General features: G+C 39.8%; 1 protein-coding gene across 6 annotated transcripts in view; it reads left to right on the top strand.

Annotated features, from left to right (window-relative positions):
* Positions 1-24,549, top strand: part of LOC132915736 (fasciclin-3) — a 349,287-nt gene that overhangs the window by 219,500 nt on the left and 105,238 nt on the right. The window lies entirely within an intron of this gene.

The raw sequence follows: 24,549 nt of genomic DNA, 5'->3' as shown, positions 1-24,549 counted from the left end.
TTCGCGCGTTAAGCTCTCACAAACGTTGTTTATTCCATTTTATGGCGTGAAATTAGTCATGTTCCCGGTCGTGAATTGAAACATTCCGATCGAATCGAACGTTATCGACAAGAAGTTTCCGCGTCCACCGTTCAAACGAGTCGTTTAAATCGCTGCCAGCTTGCGAGACACCCCCGCATCGGCTCGCGCAAACAACCAATCGATGTAATAGGTGATCGATGCTTTTAATACGTTCTGTTCTCTCGCGACGTTGCCTCGATTTGTTTTTCGGCTATAATCGGATTCATTGAACGTGGGAATATTTTTGGTGCGGGTCAACGCCTCGTGAATCAACGCTGTTGTTTTCTTTCTTTTTTTTTTTTTTTTTTTTTTTTTTTTGAATAAAAATTCTATTGTCGAAAAGTGTTGCAAATCTTTCGACCGATCTACTAATATCATTATCAAATTCCAGCAAAAAAAGAAAAAATTGCTCGCTTAACTTGGCAGAGAAGGAAAGGGAAAGGTCCAAAGGATATCTGGATTTATGTTGCAACATGGCAGAACGTGTGGACTGTTTCCCGTTATTAAACGTCATTAAGTCTCATGAAATTTTAATGTCCGGAATATCGGATACGAATTCGCTGTGCTCGATTTTGAGTTAGCCAGCCAATTTTCAAACTACGTCGCGCCTACGATGTCGTCGAACGGCCCCTGATCGTGGACATTATACCGCTCATTAATATTCCTTATTGCGATTTTATACAGTGAACGCTCGCATATCCTGCCGCTCGGAGGCGAATTAAAGGAGCCACAACGTGTAATTGTTTTTCAATGCCGCATATTGAATCCGAAACGACGGCCACCGCTTTTCATTCTGCTGAATAAAGACGTAGGTGAACCGCGAAATCGTGCGATCTACATTTCCTGAAAGATGTTACGCGTTTCTCCTGAATTTTTAATTTCATTTCTAAGTTCAACTCCGTTAAAAATTCATAGTGGATTAATAAATGTACAGAGAGCAGCGACATATCATCTATATAGAGTATGAACGTAATATGAACGATAAAAATATTAATTAAAATAACGACGCTTATCATAATATACAACAAGTTTCTTTATTTTGTCCAAAGTTCAAGACCGAATGTTAAGATGTTGAAGATGGTGATTCAAGAAACTCTATCTTCTCGTAACGTTACATATAACGCTATTCGAATGATAAAAATGCAAGAAACTGGATCTCGGCGACTGCGTAGGAAGCTTAATATCGCATATAGGTAGGTCTCAATAGAAGCGCATCGCCGCCGGTACATATCTATCGCGGTAAATCGTTTTAAGTTTAAAAGCCGTAAGGCGAGCAATGCTACCGCATTTTCGCATGCTTTTACCGCGAGGAACGCGGTGGCGTTGAGTTGATACGACGAAAGCTTTAGTGCACAAATGACTACACACAAACCAAACGTCATATACAAAAAAAAAGAAGAAACGCAGGAGAAGTTTCTCGAACTACATCGCTAGTAGCGCGAAAATGGTGTTTGTTGTACGTTCTCTCGCCAGCGAATTTTTATATTTCCGAATCGGCAAACCATTACCGATGATCGTCGATGAAAATGCCTCTTGGCAAGTTTGAATCGCGATTTCGTTTGAAATATCCTCGACCGGCGTGTTTCCATGACCGTCAAAAGATTCTCTGACCTATCGTGTACTTATGTAATTCCAAACCGTGCCAAAAGTACTTAGAAGATTCGCCATTGGATTTTGAAGCTGGTTCGATTAACTCGATATGTTAATAGGATGTGGTACTTTGGCACTCAGAGCTATTTTGCGTATGTTATGTGACCGCTGGAATTTGTGTGGAATTTTTGTAGTTGTTCGTTAGAGCTTTTTTATTAATATTTAAAAAATAAAAAGAAGATGAAATCTAAAAAACTAGTAAATTAGTAAAACTTAGTTATGGTCAGACGTAGTGTACTTAGACTACTTAGTTATGCCGACGTTGCTTTCTGTCTTTCTTATAAAAATACACAAACTTTTTGTTTGCTATTTTATAAGCTACTTTAATCTCTTTTGTAAAATCATATAACCTGGAGATCATCGTACACTTTCATTAAAAAATTCGCTTTGGAAAGAATCATAAAGAAGCTTCTTTGAAGAATAACTTTCTTGCTTCTTTAAGGAACATCGGAACTTTAGATTAAGGGACTGAAAATCAAATCGCTTTTATAAGAAACTGCGAGGGCTACAAAGCCAGAACACCGTAGGTTTTCCACGAAATTATCGCCCTCGTAAATGCTTGAACCTACGCGCATTCGAAATGTTGGTAGCGCGTTCACGTCTCTGCCAGGAAACAGCTGAGTTTCCTTCCTTTCCTTCCCACCTATTTTCTCTCTTTTTTTAAATCGACCATTGTGCCCCTATTTCACGCGATATTGTCGATTCCCGTCAAAAATGTCCCAAACCCGGTAAATCGGGTATTTCTCGGCTTGAAAGACGACGTGTTAAGCGATCGGCGTCGCGTCGACACAGAAAAATGGGAAACGCGCGTTCCCGGACCACTTGCGCGCGGAAATGCAGTGAGGAGACCCGGCTCGCGAACTTTGTAAGGTATATTGGGTTTTAAGATTCCCGTGAAATAGAGGAAATCTTTCGAATACCGAATCAGAATCTTCTACTTTTAATATTTTGCATTTATTTGCAGCTGGTTTCAGTCTAAGCGAGGCTATCTACATTAACGAATGATAAGTTGAGTAACAGAAATCTGCTAAGTTGTACAATTAAGAGGATGAACTCTGTTAATTTTGTTACACAGTTTTACTACCCATTAGTCTCTATAATCGATTTTATTTTTCTATCACGTAGTTAGTTCTCTCAGTGGAATTTTAGTTAAGTTAAAAAAGTTAGTCGAGAGATCTTCTACAATCTTGTAATTATATCAAAGTACGTTCTAACTCTGAGATATTAAAAATATGCCGTAAGATACGAAACTTTCGCTCCTAGTGTAAAATGAGAAAAAGATCGTCCACTGTTCTCAAGACCGATACTAAGAAAACTGAAACAGTTGCTACACCGTAGAATATTCCAGGGATATGATCAAACTTGGAGTCACAATTTCCTTGGTGGCCGGTTCTTCTCGAAGCGGAAACGAGCTTCGCGATGAAATGTCGGTTTTTTTACTTTCCTATTTACATCCACGGTTGATGAATCTTTAAAAGGGCTGCTCACAGTATATCTCTTTGCTTCATCCCTCCTTTCCTTTCTTCCCTCCTCTCGGTTTCTCTTCTCCCGTTTCTCTTTTCTCTTTTCCGTTACCACCCGTAATCCCATGAATTCTACAGATTCGCTTTCATAGCCGGCAATTTATGCGTTGTTGATCAAGACGATGGCCGAAATTTTATGGAAATTCACGTCCTCCGCTCCACGTACCCGGAATTACTACGTGTACGTGTGCCACCGGTATTCTGTGTTGTTGTTACCGTTATGTTTTTTACTTCCACTCTTTCTCCTCTTCCTCTTTTTCCACCTCTCTCTGCCTTTTTTACGAGGCAGTAAAGGGCGAATAAATTGCCAGTTCGCTCACGTGTCGTCCCGGCGTAAAAGCGACTCGTGTACATCCCGCGAAACCAGGCCAACGGGCTGCTATTAATTATTCACGTTGTGTTTAAATGGCGGACAGTTAGCGGTGCCTACGATTTTATAACGTCGCGTCCCACGGAATCGTGACGAGATTATACGTTGGATGCACGCGTGCCATACGTAGCAGAAGCCTAGAAAAATTAAAAAAAGCAGAAAAAGAACAGGAAAAATGGTAGAGAATAGTTACGTATACATGTGTAACGTAGGGAGATACGCAAGTGTCTCTTAGAACACGCTAGATACGATATCGTCGACGAATGACGAATAACATTTTTCCCCATTCACTCTGTCTCGCCTGTTTTTAGCACAGTATAGGAAAGATGCGTCCAATAAACACGAAGGAAAATTCCGATTTCGCGTGCCATTCTAGCGTACAACGTATCGATATTTGTTGCGATTTTATGAGTGAATTCTTTTTTCCGCGATGGAAGGTGCGGCGTGAACGGAAGTTAATGTCTGTCGCTGTTTATGGCGATTTTACATTCGCGAATGATAGTTAATAAAGTCAAATTAAGTCAAGCCAATAGTTAATAACGATGACATTTTATTTATTTAAATTATTAATAATTCTTTACTAGTTTATATTGGAATGTATAAATGGGATATTTCCAACAAGATCTACATTTCCGATATTAAATTATTTTGAAACTTGGTTGCTTCAAATGCCCCATTTGTTCTCCATTTAATATTGATTGCTCTGGCAATATTTCGCAATGGACTATTGCGTACTATTGCTTATCACCTTCGTTTCACGATTTGTGGGCACTTTTTCCGTGGTATAGAGTTAAATGTAGCGTAGCAACATCAGAGATTTCATCTGTCGCCGAAATCTTGCTAGCCAAGAAGAGAGACAAATAGGATGGCAGCGGTCCGAAAGGAGGCATCGATTCCTTTGGGATGCGATACGAGGTCATTTGACTCTGGCAAAAGCCGCCATCCAAAATCCATAACGTTCATCTTTGTGTATTAAACCAATATCCTCGGGATCCGATATCTAGTGGCCCGTACCATCGAATAGTATCGTCGTCGCATTACCATTCGGTCACCGACCCGCTTCCTTCGATTTTCGTATAGTAATAGCTTCCAACATGTCGAAACATATGGAATTTCACCAATAAAATTTAACTATAATCATGCCAATTTAATTGTATCGAACATAAAATATTGTCATTCGTATAAGACTTTTTAATTTTTTAACGGGATAAAACGAGTTAACTCGTCATTGGGATAATAATTTTTTTGAAATCTCCTATCTTCTTATGTACAATCTTATTTTTCTTACAACAAGTTATATCAGGTTTATATCAACATTCATTGGTCTTTATTACCAATTTTTTAAATTTCACGATCATAGAAGTTTCTCGTTAAGGGGCAATCTGGTTAACAAAATGATATCTTTTATTACACAAATAATTTTCTATCGTTCTGATAGAAACTGTTAGATAGAATTTCGTGAGCTGCAAAGCGACGATATCATTGTTGGTCGTATAAAACGAGCTTCCTGTGTTAACGACAACGTATAGCGTCACATTACTTTGTTACGTTATTTGTGTGCATATGTGTATATATTTCACTATCTATATTCCCATATATATTTCCCCGGATATTCCGCAAATTTTCAGGGTATTCTGGTATAATGCAATAGTATCAGGTTGTCCCAAATGTTCCTTTCGTTTTATAAGTGAAATAATAGATAAACAACACTCTTTGTTTTATATTATTTTATGCATTTATGTATGGTCCATTTTGTAGTAATAGAATAAAATGGACCAAACATAATTCAATAAAATAATATAAAACACAAAATGTTTTTTATCTATTGATCCATTTTGTAGTAGTAGAATAAAATGGACCAAACATAATTCAATAAAATAATATAAAACACAAAATGTTTTTTATCTATTGATCCATTTTGTAGTAGTAGAATAAAATGGATCAAACATAATTCAATAAAATAATATAAAATAAAAGATATTGTGCGTCTATTATTTCACTTATGAAACGAAAGGAACTTTTGGGACAACCTAACATAACAAAGTATCGAATTAAGTTTAGGAACGATTTTTCATTTCTCGAAATTCTATTTATTGAAATTTTGAATCCGATCTCGATGAGAGCAGGTGAAAACGAAAGGGTGGGCCGAGAGAAGTGTTTTCACAAAGTTTCAATAGTACTTTGGGCAGGACTAACGATTTCTCCGAGTACGAGATCGATGAGCGCTACAATTACGCCCGCTAGGTCGAAGTTTACTTTGCTTTCAAGCTTAACGCTTTTGGCACGAGTATTAAAAGTTTCGTAGCACGCGAGCACGTTGCTGGATTATAATCCGCGGTAATTTGACGTTTTCGCGAATACGAGTAGCCTCGTTTGTTCGGTTAAATTGATTGAAACCAGTGCTTTTGCAAAGTATACACGTGCAAACCGTCAAACCTTTTACGAAGCATTCTTCGTACGTAAAATAGTCCTTCCGTTATTAGTCTCAGACGACGATAAATTACTCCCTTCGATGCTCTATTTAATCATAGAGTCACTTTTAATGATACAGACATGTAGGCACAAGATTACAGCAGAAAAATAAGAAAAGTTCAATTTCTCTGATTCTCTGAGTTTGATGTTATTTCATCTTTGAAGGGATATATTTTAATATGAAAAGAGGAATAGCCTATTCGGTTCAAAGATCTCGATAATATGCGATGAATATGTGATAAATATATTAAATTGATATTCTTTCAGTTTAATTTTAACTTGTCGCGCCTTCCCCTCTGCGATCTTCGAGTCGATTAATTTCATTACATATCATAGTTGCTCAATCTTCTTTCCTCCGCAATTCATCAAAATTAAAAATTAAATCTACAGGTGCTCTAATAGTAAGCCATAAAATGGTAAAAACGACGTTTCGCCTGTGTGAGATACCTTCGTTTACTCTGTCGTTTGCATCTCCACGATCTCGTATTTTCGAGCCGAGTGTAGTGTCGCAAAATCGAGTAGACGTCTGCGTAGTAGCAAATGGGAGGAATCCAAGTTGGGCACGTTGGCCAATGACGCGTCATCCTGTTTAACATTTAACAAAGCTCATTGCGAAAGCAATCAAAAGTTGCGCGGAACTTGGCCGTCTGTCGAAGTCTCGGCTTACGCTCGGAATACTAAAGACATCAGCGTTTCTCCTTTCGCGTGTACTCCGAGCCTCCACCCGTTTCTTTACTCTTAGTTTTATCTATTTACACGTTTCACGTCGTTAAATACGTAAAAAAAGTCCCTTAAATTTATTATCTTCTTTTCTTTGTTTCCTCTCGCTCGAGCCATGCAAGTAGGAAGCAAATCCGATTTTCTTACGAAATAATCGAGAATTCGCTGAAATTCCTGGGAAATATCAAAGTGGTGCCGTTCTTCTCGATAGGAGGAATGCGAGACAGGGTTTTTTTTCTTCTCGCTGAAATTCTTCCGTCTGCAAGTCGAAACGAAACTTCGGCCCGGATTTAAGCCGGACAGATCGAAAAGATTCGGAAGGCTGGTAAAGAATCTTGGAGGATTCTTCGTGATATTCAGCTGGGATCAGCTGCATGAAAAATCGCCGTCGTAACAACAATTTCTAAGGGAAACGAAAAGTTTCGGTAACGGTGTTCCGTCGTGACGTCGTTGCTTTTAATTAAAAGTTCGCCGGAGTGAAACGCATCTTCGTTGGTTATTTTATTTGAAGAGGCAGCGCCGGAGAGCTGAACCGCATTTTTTTCCAGATGAAACTGGATGCTTTAATTTTCTCGCTGCCTCGCCGTCGATAACCGTACTGTCCACGACAGGAGCTTTCATCTCTCCACTTGTTTCTACATCTTCCATCTTCATCTTCCTGCTCTTTCACTTTGTTAGATTTTATAATGTTTCAAGACTTCTTGCCCTTCTTCTACACACGATCGAACTAATACCATTAGCCAAGCTTTCTACGAATTACAATTTATCTAATTATTTTATTCTGTATAAAATTGTGGTAAAGAAATTTATAGCTCTACAACCTATAATTTATAGTTTCTTTAATATAATTAACTGGTGAATTATTGTGCAGTTATAGAAGCAATTAATTAGTAATGTTTTTCATTTGAATATAATATATTCATTTGTCAATGAAATTGATCTTAACGTTAAAAATATCTCGTTATTATCATATGGATTTTATTCGATTAAATTTCTCAAAGAGAATTGCATCGTCGTCGTTCGACATCGATTTCATTTCACGTACTATTTGTAAAATACGAATATGTCTGGTCTTGAAACGAAGTCGACTTTTCCGTCAATCATATTCGATTTGAACATCGAAGCATTACATCTAACGATTCGCAAATATTTGTATGACACGTTTGTACGCGCGCGTGGTTTATCTGGACGATGCAGACCGCGATCACGATAAAGCAGACGGGATTTGTTTGTGTAAAATAAAAAAGAAAAAAAAGAAAAAAAAGAAAAAAAAGAAAAGAGAAGAATGAATAGATAAAAAGTAAAGCAAACGAAAGAAAAAAATTGGAAATCTGAGAAATATACGGTTACAAGATATACGCCAGCTAACGCGCAAATATTTACGAATATTTGTTTCGTGTGTTTAACAGAGCAAATCGCGTTCCGGTTGCTCTTAACTTTTTTATCGAGTATTTCTCACGCCATGTGATACGGTAATAACAGTGTATCATAAAATAATACCGCAGTCGGAGAACGATGGTTTTTATCGGATAATATCGAACTAGAAGTAGGATTCATGTAAATGCGTAAAGTTCTGTAAATATTTACGAAAGTCTGCGCTTTTTTGTAAACGAGAGAGTGTTCTATATCTCTTGTTTATTTCTCGGTATATGTTTAGCATACGCGGAGATCTCATTCTAATTTCCGAATGAATGAAAGCCGAGGAAAAATGGAAAATGCAAATCACTAGGGAAGAAGACTCATATAAACTTCAACGAATGTTCAATTTTATTTTAATTCTTCCCATTCGCTTGATTATATTCGTCCGTCGAATACCACTTTCTTTCCTTTCATTCACTTCATTATATTCGTTCGCACTTCCATTCATTCTATCGTTCGCAAGCATAAAATATTAAACTTCCGTTACACCGTATATTTCCTCCCATCCGTGTCATATCAACGTTCGTATAGCTTGCGAACAAGACGACAGTTCGAAAGAAGAAAACGCGAGAGGAAAAAAGAAATGGGAAAAGAGAGATAGAAAAAGAAACGAGGAGGAAACGTTCATCGAAAATTGAAACACAGTTCCGTCGCTCTAAATCAGGCTGGCGCGTTTCAAGCGATAACAGGGCGGGAAAAAAAGGAGGATTTATAATCGATATAGCGTGGACAGGAGGAATGATAACGCTGGTGTGCCTCCGCAATTAAAAGCCGGACTGCATCGGGGACAGGAGCCGAGTTCCGGCTTTTAAAATGCAAATAGAGATATAAATATTTTATTGCGATTCTCTTCGTGGTCAGCTCTCCCCGAGCTCTCTCTCTCTCTCTCACACACACACACGCTTTCTTTCTCTTTCTCTCTCTCTGTTCTCGTTTTTACCAGGTCCCGTTCGTGGCTCGTCGACATGCGAATCGAATTTTCTTCGCGTTCGACTAGCACAGAAAAAAAGAGAGAGAGAAAGAGAGAGGGATACAGAGAGTAGAAAAAAGGTAAAAATTTCTTCGGTCTATGTAGGATCGGTATTTCCCACGCGACCTTTTCCATTGTTCGCGTCGATCATGAGGACGACTGGTTCCGGAGAGACTAAGCCGATTGTTACGCGTTTTCGCTGGGCCGATTGATATAATAACGAGAACGGGATGTGGTCGTGAAATTGGATGAAACGTCGAGCAATCCGCGACGACGAACTTCACTTTGATCTCGATTGTGGCTCGTTTATAAGGTTTAACTTAAACGGCTGTTCAATCCGCTGCTGATAATTTAATTCGAAAGTGTTTGATCCGATATTTGTAGGATCGATAAGATAGACGAAATCCGGCCGATTGGATGAATTTGACAGTAGCACGACGCGTTTAGAATAGAATATGCTTGGCCGTATTCTATCGTTGTCAGCATTTTTGGAAGTTTAGCCAGATTTTTAGAAAGCTGAAAATTTGTATAAGTCGTATCGATTTAATTTCTTGTTCTTCTTGCGGATAGGAAACTGCCTGTATCATAATTAGAAACTGTATGTATCATGTTAGAATTTAATCTTAAAGTTAAGATTAATAATCTGTGGAAGACACAATGTTTATGTTTAAATAATATTCAGTGATGTTTATTAAACAGAACTATATAACCTGATGTATATAAGCGAGTGATATAATTAACAAAGTATGCAAGAATTGTTGATTGTTGGCCACTTACTCTCAGACTAGCCGTAGGTAGTGACTCATGATCCCTTAAATATTTTGAGCCCCACTCTCTATACAGTAATGAGTATGACCTGTGTAAGTGTCCTGTTCAAATGCCTGTGTGGGTGTCTGTGTAAGAGTGTTTGTGCCTATGCGTGTAATATCGTTGTATTCCAACATATCATAATTAGAAACAGGTTACTGTAGATCAAAGGTTGGTAATCGTATTGTAAACCGTGTCATAATTTCATCGTATTATCCTAATATAGCCCGCTGAACAATGTAAAATCCATTGGAAACTGTATTTCGTTTGCCTGAACGTTCGCGCCTATTCTACTTGCTATACCAACCACGGTAATCGCAACAGAAATTCGCTTCTCCCAAATTTTCCTTTTTATTATACTTCACTGCGACCCAGTGTAACTATATGTATAGTGTAACTATAGCAACAATTTCATACAATATCTTCTAACACTCTTTTCAATAACAAATACAAGTACAGAAAGAATAAAGCCGACGAGTATACCTTTGAGCACGAAGAAATGGTGCGAATTATACGCGAGACTGCCACTCGATCAGTACCGATCCGGGTTTCTTCGTTCACGCTTATCCGATCCTCTATCGATGAAGATTCGATAAACCGATGAGCGAAAGCCAGCAGCGTCAAATGAAATTGCTTTAATTACCGGCCACGTGACGAACACCCACGAGTGCGCGCACGCGCTCACGTGACACAGGAAAGAAGGAAAAAGAGATCCAGGCAAGGGCAAAGTCCAATTAACGAAAAACAATTGAAAGTTCGCGTGGTATTCGAGTAGGTTGACTGCTACTTGGTGTATCTTTGCTGAAACCTTCAACGAACTACGTACTTCCGTTCTCTCGTTATCCAAACGTTTTCCATTTCTTTTCTTTTTTTCTCTTTCCGCATCGTTGTCGCGTCTCGACGACCGAACAAATAAAATGATTCAATTAAATTATCGCTGGAATAGAATCAGTTTAGCCGAGAGTCTAGTGGAGCGAGATCGCGCACGATCATCTGTTTACCCTCGTCCGTCCCATGTTGCCGTCTGCAGCGATGATCGAGCAGACGAGGATCTCGTAATTACCGGGAAAATACAAATATGTTACACCAACCAGGGATCCCTAATGCGAATTCCCTGTACGTCTCGACATCAAGGTTTCTGGTACACCGTAGTCTGCGGATAGCGTTCCTTGAAGATGAAGAGCGACGAGCCAGATTTTCTGGCGAAAGTTTCTACCCTGATATAGGGCCAATTTCGTAGAATAAAGTGGGACAACTTTGACGTACGTACGATACAAAATACGTATGTACGATGCTCGTCTTTGATATCCACGAAGAACATCGTTGCAGATAATTCTACTTGAATTTTGCTATAAACCCAGTTAACTGCTAATAAGGTGATTTCGTTTTAGAAATTTAGTAAAAAGAAAAAATGCTGCTTTACGCTATTTCTTCTTAGCATTTTGATAAATATCAGAGAAGCTACTTTATGTTTAGTAGCAGAGAGTGGAGCAAGAGTTGCTTGAAAGCGACAAAATTCTTACTTTGTATCCGGTAAAAAGTGCAGAGGCAAAACTTACGGGGCAACCTAATATCGTATGCATCCGCTGTCAAGGCAAGTTTTATAAGCCATTTCAAGACAGATTGAAGTAGACAGCAATAAGAACCACACCGCTCGCTATGCAATAGGCAAAATGTCTGCAGCCTGATGGAAAATCTACTCGCTTTAGATTTTCCCCAGGAAGATACTTTAAATATTGTCATAGCGGCAGAAACTTGTGGTATGCATTTGAAATTCACATGATTATCTTATGTTATTTCTTTTCTCATCATTTCAAATTCATATTTTATAATTACGTTTGCTTTCAATTTAAAAAACAATTTTCTCGTTTTAGTTGAATCATCTGTTTAGAGTCCGATATAGAGATCATAAATACAAGTGTCTGTTTCATTTCGTTTCCGATATGCGTGCTGCTTTCATTTGCGTAATAAATTAACGCAACTCGACGCTATACATTCGAAATATCCCGTATCATGTTTCAGCAAACATTAAAAACTACTTTTACTTTGATCTAGTTTACACGTTGATGTTTGTCAGTTTGATTAAATGTGCGTAATACCTGTATGCATACGCACATTAACCTGCTTCCTTTTTTATGAACCTGCAGCTACATTTATCGTAAGTAACCGCTTATTAACACTTTTCATTTTGTTCCGTTATTCGCAACTAATTTGTCACCGGTTCTTTTTTATCGACAATTATATAATTAAACCTTTCTTGTTAACGATTATGCCGACAGAACGAATGCCGCTGACATTATTAATTATCCATTTGCTGAAACAACCGATACCTTCGTCTGGAACGTATTAATTATCTCTGCGAGTTTCGTATAAAATAAAATTGATAAACGAGGCATCGTTGACCCTCACAGCTATCGATTGTTATTAGTATCGAATTTGTCACCAATTATATGACACGTTTGCTCTGTACCATTCGAAATGACCAAAAGCATACTGTAACGTCGCTACGGAATATCTCTGACCGCGAAATTACAATACGACAATGTTTCTAACATAGTATATGTATACTTTAACTCGTCGAAAGATAAGAATTGTTTAGTATATTTTATTAGTTCTTTTTATGTGTAGTATCATAGTGATATACGAGACATTTCTTTCCATGTAAAGTTGATGATTAAATTCTAAGATATGGAAGTTTAGCTGACTGAAATAACTCTAGCTTCTACCCTATACAGTCCAGTCGTGACCAACGGAAAGGACACAGCTGCTTAATTGTTTCCCACAGTCCATCAAACAAAACCATACTGCGACGTTTCTTGCTTTCGACGCTCATCCTTCGCAGTGGCCCGGCTGCTTCTCTCGTCATCGAGCACTCACCTCCCCCGTACGCTCTGTGCAACGTTGGACGTATTAGGCAGCTAGTTGGAACGACACTTCCGGCGGGCATGGTAAATTAGAGGCGAAGTTGTCGCTAGGTGGTGGCGGGTCTACCTGACCAAATTAAAGTGTCCCCACCTAAGCGCAAATTAGACGAGATGAGAACACGGTAGCGCGCGCGTGCGACCTCGTCGTGTCGGTGCAGGTGTTTCCCCGTGGACAAGAACACCGTCTGCGACTTCGTCGAGGGCGTTTTGCTCTAACCTTCGACAGAAAGAGAGACAGAGAGAGAGAAAGACAGAAAGAGAGAGAGAGGGAGAGAAGTTGGAGACAGGCTGCAATTCGACTGGTTCTACAGTTTGCGAGTTTCACGGCTCTATCGAGTCGAATACCTGCGACAAAAGGGTAGAACGATTCGTTCCAACAGGGCAGGGGATCCGTTTTACGTTCTTAGTATCTTGATTCTCGGCCTGGTTTTTGCCAGCACTGCCAAGGACTGCGGCGAAATTCCTCGCATGGCCGTCATTGCCGCTTCGACGTGCCAGCACGAACGAACCGCTTCTGCGCGCTAAATTGGAAATTCTTACGTGTGAATTTTGATTGCATTCAATGGGAATACCCAGCCGGTGCTCGTTACGTCGACTCGGACTGAATACATATCGGCAGGGATATGGTTGCAGGCTTGTTTGTACTTCGTTAAACGTATCGGATGGAAAGGGTTTTCCGATGTTGGAGACACGTATTGCCAGAATTCGGCCATTAGGACGTAAAGTTTCCAGCGTCTCTGTGACACCAAAAGTTTCGAATTTAATTTTAAATAACTACCGTGTTGATCCTTGTGTCCAGATAGGTAATCGTTTTTAAAATATATTAAGAATCTATGGTTTGCGGATGTTTTGAATTACTCTTTACAGCGTTATACACGTAGTTTGATTTCCTCCCACTCGCGTTCTTCTCTCACGGTCGCCTGCACGCGTATCCCCGGTTTTCGGACCATTTGGGAAATTAACGTTCTATTTGGGAGCAATTCTGCGTCCTTTCGCACCGTAGAACGAGCATGGAATCGGGTCCGGCAAGTTTTCATTTTAGATTGGCCAATTGCCAGATTGGATCGCAAAACTGCCCCTTGGAATTGAGTTTTCTCTCGTTTCAGTCTTCTATAATCTCTTCGCCCGCTGCAAACTCTCTTTCTCTCTCTCTCTCACTCTCAATCTTTCCGTGTCTTTGCACTAGCCCTTTACGTGTGTATATCCACGTACACTCGTACACGAGATGCTCGTGTATCGAAAGCCAGCCTTGGTCCATCCAGGTCCATCGGTGAATCGCCGCTGTAAACGCTCGTAAAAGGAATATAATCAACGATATTTCCTCGAACTTTCCACTGAACTGACCGTTCTTTTCATAACTGCACTATCATACTAACTCGAGCGATTTCGCGAGCTGAAACGCGAGCTCACACGAATTTATCGTATAGTACGACCGCGAGTACAGTTCCATTGACTCCATTCAATCGCATTAAAGGATTTTGATCCCGACTAAGCTGTCCTTTCTATCCGGCTTAATGACAGAATTGGAAATGCAACAGGATTCTAGTGAATTCGACGCTGAGCTATTACCATTAAACAAAATATCAGTGAAAGGATGGTTTTCTTTACATCAAAAATTTGGCTAGAATCCCCTGATTCTCAAAAGGGTCCGAACAGTGTGGATTACAGAATCGCTCGTTTAAAAAACGATAATTTGAGAAACTACTCGAATTTCTTTCAAAGATCTCTCGGAAAAGCTTTTGATCTGTGCCAGATAAAAATTGTGGAATCGTTCAACGATAATTTCGTTAATCTCTTGAGAGACTACATTTAATGTCTTTATAAATCAAGCGTGATTCTAAATGGATAAATATTTTCAAATTTATGAGACTCTTTAACAAGCTCGTTGCCGCGGAAATTAAACCCAATCCCATACATTAACATTGAAGAACTCATAATAAGATCTCCATAGCAAGCACCAAGCAACAAGAAGAAGCCAACTAGAGATTCATTTTGCGCAGAGCCCCGTTCAGAAGAATATAAAAATCAAAGTAGCTTCAGGGAACACAGGCGGAAAGATCTATTGTCGCTATCGGGCCTTGAAACTTCTCTCTCGTCTTTATATTCAATTTTATCTCGCAGCCGTGTCCTCACCTTTTCCTTTGCTTGTCGGTGTGTCTTGTATTTAACGTAAAGAATAAAGGGTAGGGGCGGAAGAAAAATGTTTATTTATTAAGGAAAGTTTCGCGTTTATCCCGGCTGGGACAAGGGTCGTCACCCGTGAAAATGAACAAAGGACGAAGAAATTTCTATTTCCGCCCGGGGGTCGTCCAACTTAAGTCCAACTTCCGTCATTGGAACTCGACGAGAATCTTCCCCCCTCTCATCTCCTTTCCCCGCGAAATCTCTCTTTCGTTCCCCTTGATCTTTCTGGTCGTTACTCTCCATCGGTTTGCACGTCGTTCCGGATCAAGTGGTATTTTTATTTTGCGCCGATTCGAATGGCTGGCGCGAAATTGCCTCGCTTCGCGTACACTTGGGAAATTAGAAAGGTTCGCATTTATTGATTTTTCTTTTTTTTTTTCATCCCCCCTCATACACATACACATAGATCACTATATCTTCGTTTTGTGGTTTTTCATCCTCCCATTTGTGTTCCTGTTTTGCACGGGTTTCACTCTTCTCCACGACATGTCCGACCGACATCGGGGCAGAATAAAAAGCAATCGCCGGTTTAATATTGACGGTCCATCGAGCTTCAACTTCCGGCCGGACGTACTCGTTTTCCTACGTACATTTTTGTGTGGGTCGGATATGTTATGGGGTAATCGATTTCCCTTTTTCTTCTGTCTCCGGCAAAGGGAGATATTAACTGCTGTGTCTTTTCGGTCTCCAGTTTTTCCTTCTTTCTTTTTCCTCTAGTTTCTGTTTTCCGTTGTTCATCAAGATGAAATTGATTTATAAAGCTGGTGAAACGAAGCAGAAACAGAGCCGACATCGAGTGGCTTGAAAAAGAATTTCATTTTGATGCGAAGTTGATGCGAAACACTATGAGAAATTGGTTTTTAAACGGACGGTGTTTAAAATTTCAGTAGTTTGATGGGAAGTCGATAACTTGTTGATTGCTTCTTGATTTTTTGTCGTTCTCGATGGATCGTTTCTTTATTGTTTGTCTCATTTATTCGAGCTTTATACGGATATATATCTTTTTCAATGTATAAAAGGGGAAGACTACGCTTAATTATAAAATTTCCCGCTACAGGAAACACACGGCAAACGAAATGTCAGATTTTTTTTAATTTAATATAAAATCGTTCCGTTGCTTTGCTTTCACATTGAACGTACGTAATGAAATTCTCATTGGAGGAACGAAATAGAATTTTTCGGCGCGGGATCATTTTTAAATGCAAAGTACAAGTCCCATTGCCGATTCATTATCTTTCCCTTATGTCTCTTCTGTTTTATCTATTCGTTTGTAAATTCAGGATTACGTTAAACCCGGCCGTTTTTATTTTCGCGTATGCTCCATTGCTTTTTCATTCGATGCACCTTCTAAAATGAATTCATTTAATAAAATGAATTTCGACAGTAAATATATCTCGATTAAACTAAACTCATAATTTACTGTTACGTTTATTCTTTAATTTCTGATATCGTACCGTTTTGTATAAAATTCCTATTTAATATAAAATTCCACACTGAAAGATATTAATTATAAATGCATGAGATTCAATTTTACAACAAAATGTATAATGAGATATCTAATACTCAATAAATTAAGTTAACCCTAGTAATAATATCGTGCCATTTAGAACAGCACTTGGAAATTACTGGCGCGAAACTTGGGTATAAAGCGTATTTTGAACTGAAACGGTAGTAGCTTTAATTTTATGTTACATTAAAGAGCCCCTCCTTTATATGAGAAAATGTAGATATATGTACTTGAGATATACAAGAGTATATATTTGCACAAAGGAACGGTCGAAAGCAGACCGTAAAGGGGAAACCAGAGAAAATTGGACATACAAGATGCATTTCTGGAAACCGTGAAACCAATTCATCCAATAACGCTTACCCCGCATTTTATTTTTCCCTTTCACTGCTATCGTATTAAATAACTTTCCGTATTGACAAACATACGCAAAATACAAAGTTGCGAAAGTTATCGTACAATAGCTGCATACGTAAAGGACACGTAGAGAAAATCTCTTACTCTTTCACTTTCATTTCCTTGCTCTCAATTAAATCTTCAACAGTCATTTTCCATCACATAAATATTCTCTTGCTTCCTTTCTCTTTCTGTCTATTTTCTCCATTACTTCCGTTCGTTGCTAATAATCGTAGAAAGTAGATATTCGATGTTTTATTTTTCACTATCCTCTTTAATATTTCATTTCGCTTTTTTCCACAATCTCTGCTTCCTCTATTACATTTATCCAAGGGGAATTTTTCGTTTCATCCATTTTTGTGGTCGAAATGCTCTTCAATTATTCAATGTAAATTATGTTAGCCTTCTATCACATCTCCACTCTTCTCATATCCATATAACTGGCGGAATATTTTCAGGAAGCTTCTCAGTATCTTCGAAATAGAAACAACACGAGCAACTGAACCGGCGAGTTCTAAACGCGGCTCGGTAATAACTGGATATCATCGCGAAAGTCGGCGACGTCTCCATGGAAGTTGCCCGTACAATTACGCGATATCCGATTCTAAGCGTTCCGCCATAAATTACGCGAAATAATATCGTTGGCGATAATGGTTGATAATCGAGTTACAAGCGTGCGCGGGCTACGCTATTGAATCACAGCACCGTTATACGGAATAATGGACGTGGTCCGGGAAAATCCTGCAACTTCCACGGCCACTGAGCGTGACGTATCGAAAACTCGGACGACACCAATTGATTATTGTCCACCTATGGTGTTCGCGTTTTCGATAAACACGAGTCCGTTAATATACAATCGTAATGAAGTCTGATCGAACAATCGATCCAGTTTTTGCACGAAATTGCCAGAGAAACCACCGTGTAAAGCATCGTCGACGATTGTTTGGTCGATCGAATAATTTTTAATAATGTAATTTCATACCAAACATCGGGATGATAATATGTAACTAAAAATTGAAGATCCGCGATAGGGTTAGAAAGCTTCAACAGGTATATTCTCGACTATAGCACAATAGTTTCGTACAGTCGGTATAATATTTACGCAAGAAATTACTAAAAAATTGGACAAATTTGTCAGTGGACGAAATGCACGCTGCAGACATATCGTGGGACGTTGCATTACGTAAAAGCATTTTAAACGACAGAGATTCCGCAGAGGTTGGTCAATTTTATACCGGAACATACTCCGTTCGTCTGGCAAATTGGTTCTCAAAATATTCAACGAGTACAATCTGTTACCAGTGAGGAGCGAGTAGCCAACAAAAAGCTCGTTGAACGGTGTAATTATTCGCGGTGGTGCAGCGTGTGCCGTTCGCAGCAGGTAGTCACGCTTCTTTCCCTTTCTGTCCGCCTCTCTCGCTTCTCTGCTCTCGGTATGGAACGGTTCAGAATTTAAGTGACCGTATAACGAGCATGTGCCCCGCACGACACACGAAGTTTCGCCATGTGTGCTGATTTAACGACTATGAGTGTCTTCTATAGTCGGAAGTCGAATCGTAACTCAACCGATCTTACGACGTACCGACTTTTAGCCCTCCACCCCTTTCGCCTCTTTTTCGTGCAACCTATTTTATCCCTTAAAAGGGAAAAAACCGGAAGGGAGAGCGGTGTACCTTGTCCCTGCCTCTTCCTCCCTTCCGCGATAAAATCGCTTTGAGACGGTAATAAAGGAAAATGGAGTCCTCTGAGAATAAATCGAGTTACTTTGCCCCTCGAACTCACTACCTTTTCGCTTCCTTTTCTGTTCTTTGCTACTGCTTTGGACGTGTCTCTTCGCGCGATCAATGACTTTCACCTGTCTTCTCTGGATCGAACACTTTTAGCAGATCATTGAGAGGAAGACAGAGAATATAAAGTTTGTCCCTGATCCTATCACGATAAAACAATTATCCGAATCGCTCGAACAACTGTTTCTTTCATAATGCTTTTATGTTTCACTGGTCGATTGTATCTCGTTGAATGACGAAACAGCGATGCTTTATCGTAAAGATATAGAAAAACACAGGCACGTGTAGAAATAATCGATGGATCTGTACATATTCGGACAACATCTACCACAATGGATATCGCAGGATATTAAAATTTGACGTTAAATTATCTTCCCTCGAAACGTCAACAGAAATTTCTACGCTAAATCTGCGCTTTATGCTCCGACGGTACTCAACTTGCTTTATGTCGAGTCAGTTACCCGTCGATAAAAGAAGAGACAGAGCCAACGCATACCGATAGCATCGACTATTAAAAGATCCCTGGATCCTCGAGACACCGCCAACGCTACCTTTCGCGAGGCTTGAAAGAAGCATCACGCTGCTTCGTATCAAAAATCGAGAGACAGTTGGTTTCCCCTCGCGGAACAGATTTCCCTTATCTACGTTGGCTCGTGTCGGAGCGACGCAAATGAGACGAAACCATGAAAGATAAAACTAACAGGCGAGGAGGAAGGATTCTTTCCTCTTCCTGGCGGAATCGCGCGCCATGCCAAGAAAGCAAACTGTCGGCCAGCTCGCGACGGTTGACGTGACGAAGATAGAGCAACGACTTCCGGCCCGACGTAGAAAAGTCTCAGGCAGACGTGAGCCGCTGTTAGCGCTCGCTGCGAGCACTATCTAGCATCTTCCACTTTGTGCTCGCGCCGGTAAAGAGCGGGCTTCCTCATAAAGGAAATGCTCTCCTCCACTCTCTTCCGTTTTCCCGCTCCCTCCCCCTTTCCCTACTTTGTTCAGCAGCCTCTTTCTCTTTCTCTACTCGCAGCAAACCACTTCGACGACGCCAAGCGAGAATTGTCGTTCCACGGACACGGAAATGCGTGCGAATGAGCGTACGTTTCCTTCTATGGTTTCCATCCCTCGGCTGTCTTCTCTTTTTATTTTTTTCTACACGGGGAAACAGCGATATCAAGCGTGCCTTGCCCCGTGGATTTCCAAGTCGAGGAGTATTGTTCGCCGCTGTCATTTCAAATATGACGTTCCAAAAATGGGGAAACCAAGAGGATTTGTTTTTGGCTTGAAGAGGTTAATTTATGGGAATATAGAGTGGAATATTCTTGATCAGTTAGGTCGAGGTGGATGATATGATATTCTCCTCGAGGTTAGTTTCACGACAAGAGAAATTTTCTTTTGAAGATTATATCGGCCAAGAATCCATGGTAAATTGGGGAAAAGATCTTCTTAATTTCACTATTTATGCATAAGTACACGATTGACATCCAAACGATTTACTTGCACAGGCTCGTTCAGTTTTATAAAAAATGAAATTTAATTGGAAGAATAAAAAGGTGGAATTTTTTCTCGACTCGACGGCGAAAGAAGAAACGCCTGAAACACTGGCACGGTAAGAGAAACGATTGTAACGTTAAAACGAAACCACGTAGTTTGCTCACGTCGCGGCTGTCGGACCTCGTTCATCGTAGCCGTAGTGATGGCGCAATAAGTGGATAAGAACATTAGCGTAACATCCAGAGTAGATCTGCAGAAAGCTTAATGGCCAGTTTAAGAAAAAGCTTTTAAAGGAGAGGCAGAAACGTTACCGCTCATAAAATTTTTAAGCGATTTGTTCCTGTTCTACGCCCCGCCACCGCGCAGTTTTATGTCGTGGCCTGCAAGCTCCATTCCGCCTCCGTATTTCCGCTTACATCATGCGAATTCTAATGGGCCATCGGGCCACCCACTCCTTTTCACTCCTTTTTTCTCTAACTCTCCCTCTTTAACGTTTCCACTCGTGTTTTCCTTTTCGTCTTTTTTTATCCTTTTTCCTTTTTTCCACGCACGAATTAATATACTTCGCGGATCATAAAATACCGCGAGAATTACGATCGTCGGACGTTCTAGCTTTGGCGCGTCGTAAAACGAATTAATTCCGCGTAATTTGGAAACCGGGATAATTAAGAATATAACAGAGGGCTGGTTCGACTCGTTCCAACTACTCAGTGATTATGATTTTTAATGGCATTCGTTGTATGGGGAAATAAACTTTGATTTTCTGTCCAGACATAAAACGAAGAGAATTCGTTTTACTGTTTAACCGTCAGCATATTTCCCGCGAAGCTTTTTACACATGGAACACTCGTTTCTGTGATTTGGATCGGTTTATGTCCAACTCTTCCGCTCTGCAATATTCCGCATATAACGAATTTTCATCGTCCAGATTCTAGACAGATTTTTAGAATCTGTTCGTCTCGTTGGCAGAAAATTCCACTAAAAGAATTCCACGTTCCAGATAAATCCCTGAAATCGATACTACAAGGGAACAGGAAATAGGAAAATATCAAAATCTTAGCATCTATTGAATAATCATTTCGCGCGAGAGCTCGGCGTATGGTAATCTTTCCATCGTTCATGTCTGAAACCTGCAAAGATTGAATATAAGACCGAAAGCTATCAAAAGGATCGGACGAAGGAAAAGAGAAGCAAAGTGTCCCCGATAGATGCATTATACGCTCGTATTTACTATTCAGTTCTTCCAAACTTTCTCGACTCAACACGCCATTCATTGCCATTCGTACGCAAGCGAATAGCCATTGAATGGGAATCTTATTGCCTCTAACAAATCCAGCAATGAGATCCAAATTATTTCCTGTACCGACCTATTGCCAGAACGACTGGAGTACGGTTTGTCCAGAATGTCACGAAAATTTCCTTCGAGAATGCTGCAGTTATTGAGATGGTTGTCGCACGAGACTCGAGACGTAGGACGAACGCATGTACAAAGTGTTTTTCGTTAAAATTCAATCCATAGCCAGCCGTGTGTCGGTATATACAGCGTAGTTTCGAAACTAGTTCCTCGAGGTGCTATAGTTATGTAGCTGGAGAACCATTACTATTTCCAGGTTGTTTCGGTAATTTCAGTCGAGTAGCTACTTACCTGACGGCGAAGTTGAGCGTGGAGTGCCCGGCGTTTCAGTGATAAATTCCACGCGACCTGAGTAGGAGTGAGAACTCAGCTGGTTTTAATTAGCGCGATCAGTCTGAGTGCGTGATCTCGCAGTTCGAACGTTCGGTCGCTATTCTGAACTCGTTATGTCGATAATTCCCGTTCGACTGCATCGACGCTCACCTGGCGACGAGCCGATTACATTTATTAGCTGCTACGCGCTCCTCAGACCGCGTTCCTCGCAAACTGATGAGCTGCTTATGACTCGATCAGGTGGAAAGTATCAGTCGCCGATGCTGCTGCAGTGGTATTGAAAATTGATGCTCGGTTCGTGTAATCTCGACATCCAAAGACATCATCCTCTGTCCAATTTTCCGTCGAATATTGAAATATAGTAGAATGTCAGGTAGGCGGAGAAAATTATGGTCGAGGATAATTACAAATTTCGTAATATATCGAACATAATAGATATTGCATCGTATATTGGAATATATTCGTTTTCGCATGTATAAATTCAAAGTTTTGCGTTTGGAACTTTCCCGAAACTCGATACGAGAACAATCGGAACGTAGCGAATTGATAGGTTTCTGAAACCTTATATTTTAAATGTATATTACTGAAATAATTATAAAGCCAGATCGAGTTATTTATTGAGCAGAGTCAGTCTATGGCTTCTTTCGTTTGATTAATTCGGAATTTTGAAATACCCTTGTAACCGATGCGCAAATATATTCCTAACGTAGAATCGTCTTTGTGTTACGTGTTTCTACAAAACGAAATCCATCTTTTCATCATGAAAAACAGTTACGAAACAACTACAACTTAATGAATAAAACTTACAACGGTATTACACTTCTATTGTTGTACAATTTCCGCGTGCATGTGAGTTTAATTCCGCCGTTTGATCCATGACAGGTAACATATGACAGGCCGCTCGTTTTTGAAAGCATCGCGCACGCGAGCCTCGTGTATTAGACCGCCTTTCACGTAACCGCGACTCTCAACTCAAAGGATAAATGTCGGTCGGATACAAGCGGCGTTCATTAGCACTTATGAGGACATTAGACGGCAGCCAGTTTAAAGTCGAGTCTCGTCGTCCATTAGCAGCCCCATCTTTTGCATGTTACGAACGTGTACTAAGCCTCCGGCAGTGTCCTCCATGTACGGCAGCTTTAACGCGGAAAATGTGTCGCGTCTGCTGTAACGCGATTTGCCTAATTAGCCAATGTTTCATATCTTTACACGGCGTACTCCACTCTTCAGTTCCTGGTTAGTTCCCCCGAGGATGACTTTATTTTTCGCGCCGCGTATGGATGTCTGACTAAAGCGAGCCTATACTACTGAAGCTACGATAAAACGCGACAAGCAGGAATCGTTTGAGTATCAGCTTTCGGAGAACAATCGCGTAACTACGTACGATAATCTGACAGAGAATGAATTTTTATAATTATAAAAATATCACTCGCAATATAGAAATAAATGTTATATTCGCGTTGGGTAAATTGGAAATTTGAAAACTGTATCGAAGTGTGATATCGCAGCGGAGGTTTCCGATTATAACGATAATTTTATATTAATTATTATACGATATTACAGGAATTATTAGAGGAATTTGTTATGAGTTATCATTAAGCGAGGCAGCTCGATTAAATTGTTTTCCAGCTGTTGATTGCAACGAGAATCTTTTTCGTCGACGGAAACGTGATAAACTGGTATCCGTATTAATTGAGGCGTGTTTCAATTAAATAGCAATGAAACCGCGTGTGTTGGCCAATTATTTACAGAGGGCACGGATGCACCAACGAAGTAACAACAACATTTCCCTAAATATTGAATTTGACGGTTAAAAACAGTTGCAGTGAAAATTTATATTTCATGGAGAAACATGTAGCGATGGCGGTTTCGTCTCTACCACGCACAACCAGCATGTTCTCTGTATTCATTATTCGAGTGAAATTTTGATGTAAACCAGCGAGTAAAAGTGCGCTGCGCGAATACTGAATATTACGAGAATGGAAACACCGTTTGAAGTTTCCACGTTGGGAAATAAATGGATGAATTTTGTTACACGCGAAGAACGGCATAGTTACTCGTCTAGAAAGGCTTTTCCAGAGGATTTGCTCTCAAATATTCACTAGCTCTGCCCAACCGAACTTTTCCACCACTATCGTTGCTCATAGTTAGTATTAATTACGTTATAGTTAACGTGAGGTTTCATTAATTAGTCCTCTGCCTATTCATCTTCTGACAATGTATCATAAATTCGACAAAACGAGGAATAATTCGTTAAATCTCGACGTTATGGCACGTTAACAAGAAACATTTTAATTGTATAGGTACTGTTCACACGATAATTCCAGAAGCTTTTGCTCGTTAATTCCTCTTTATTACTTTATTTCTATTTAACGAGAAAATTTAGCTAAAATACACAGCATTGCGATATCATGATAATACGAGTATATAAAATTTTAATAATAACGCATAAAAAATCGTATCATAATCCAGCTAATTAAGTAGCTTAATCAGTCTTCCATTATCTACGGTTAAAATTCTTCGGATCTAACAAGTTTTTCGCTGCCAAGAAAACCAGCCTTTCGCAATAAACTCATTATCAACCC

The sequence above is a fragment of the Bombus pascuorum genome, chromosome 1 (genome assembly GCF_905332965.1).
Source record: "Bombus pascuorum chromosome 1, iyBomPasc1.1, whole genome shotgun sequence".
NCBI classification, from domain to species: Eukaryota; Metazoa; Arthropoda; class Insecta; order Hymenoptera; family Apidae; genus Bombus; species Bombus pascuorum.
This window is presented reverse-complemented; position numbering and strand designations above follow the sequence as displayed.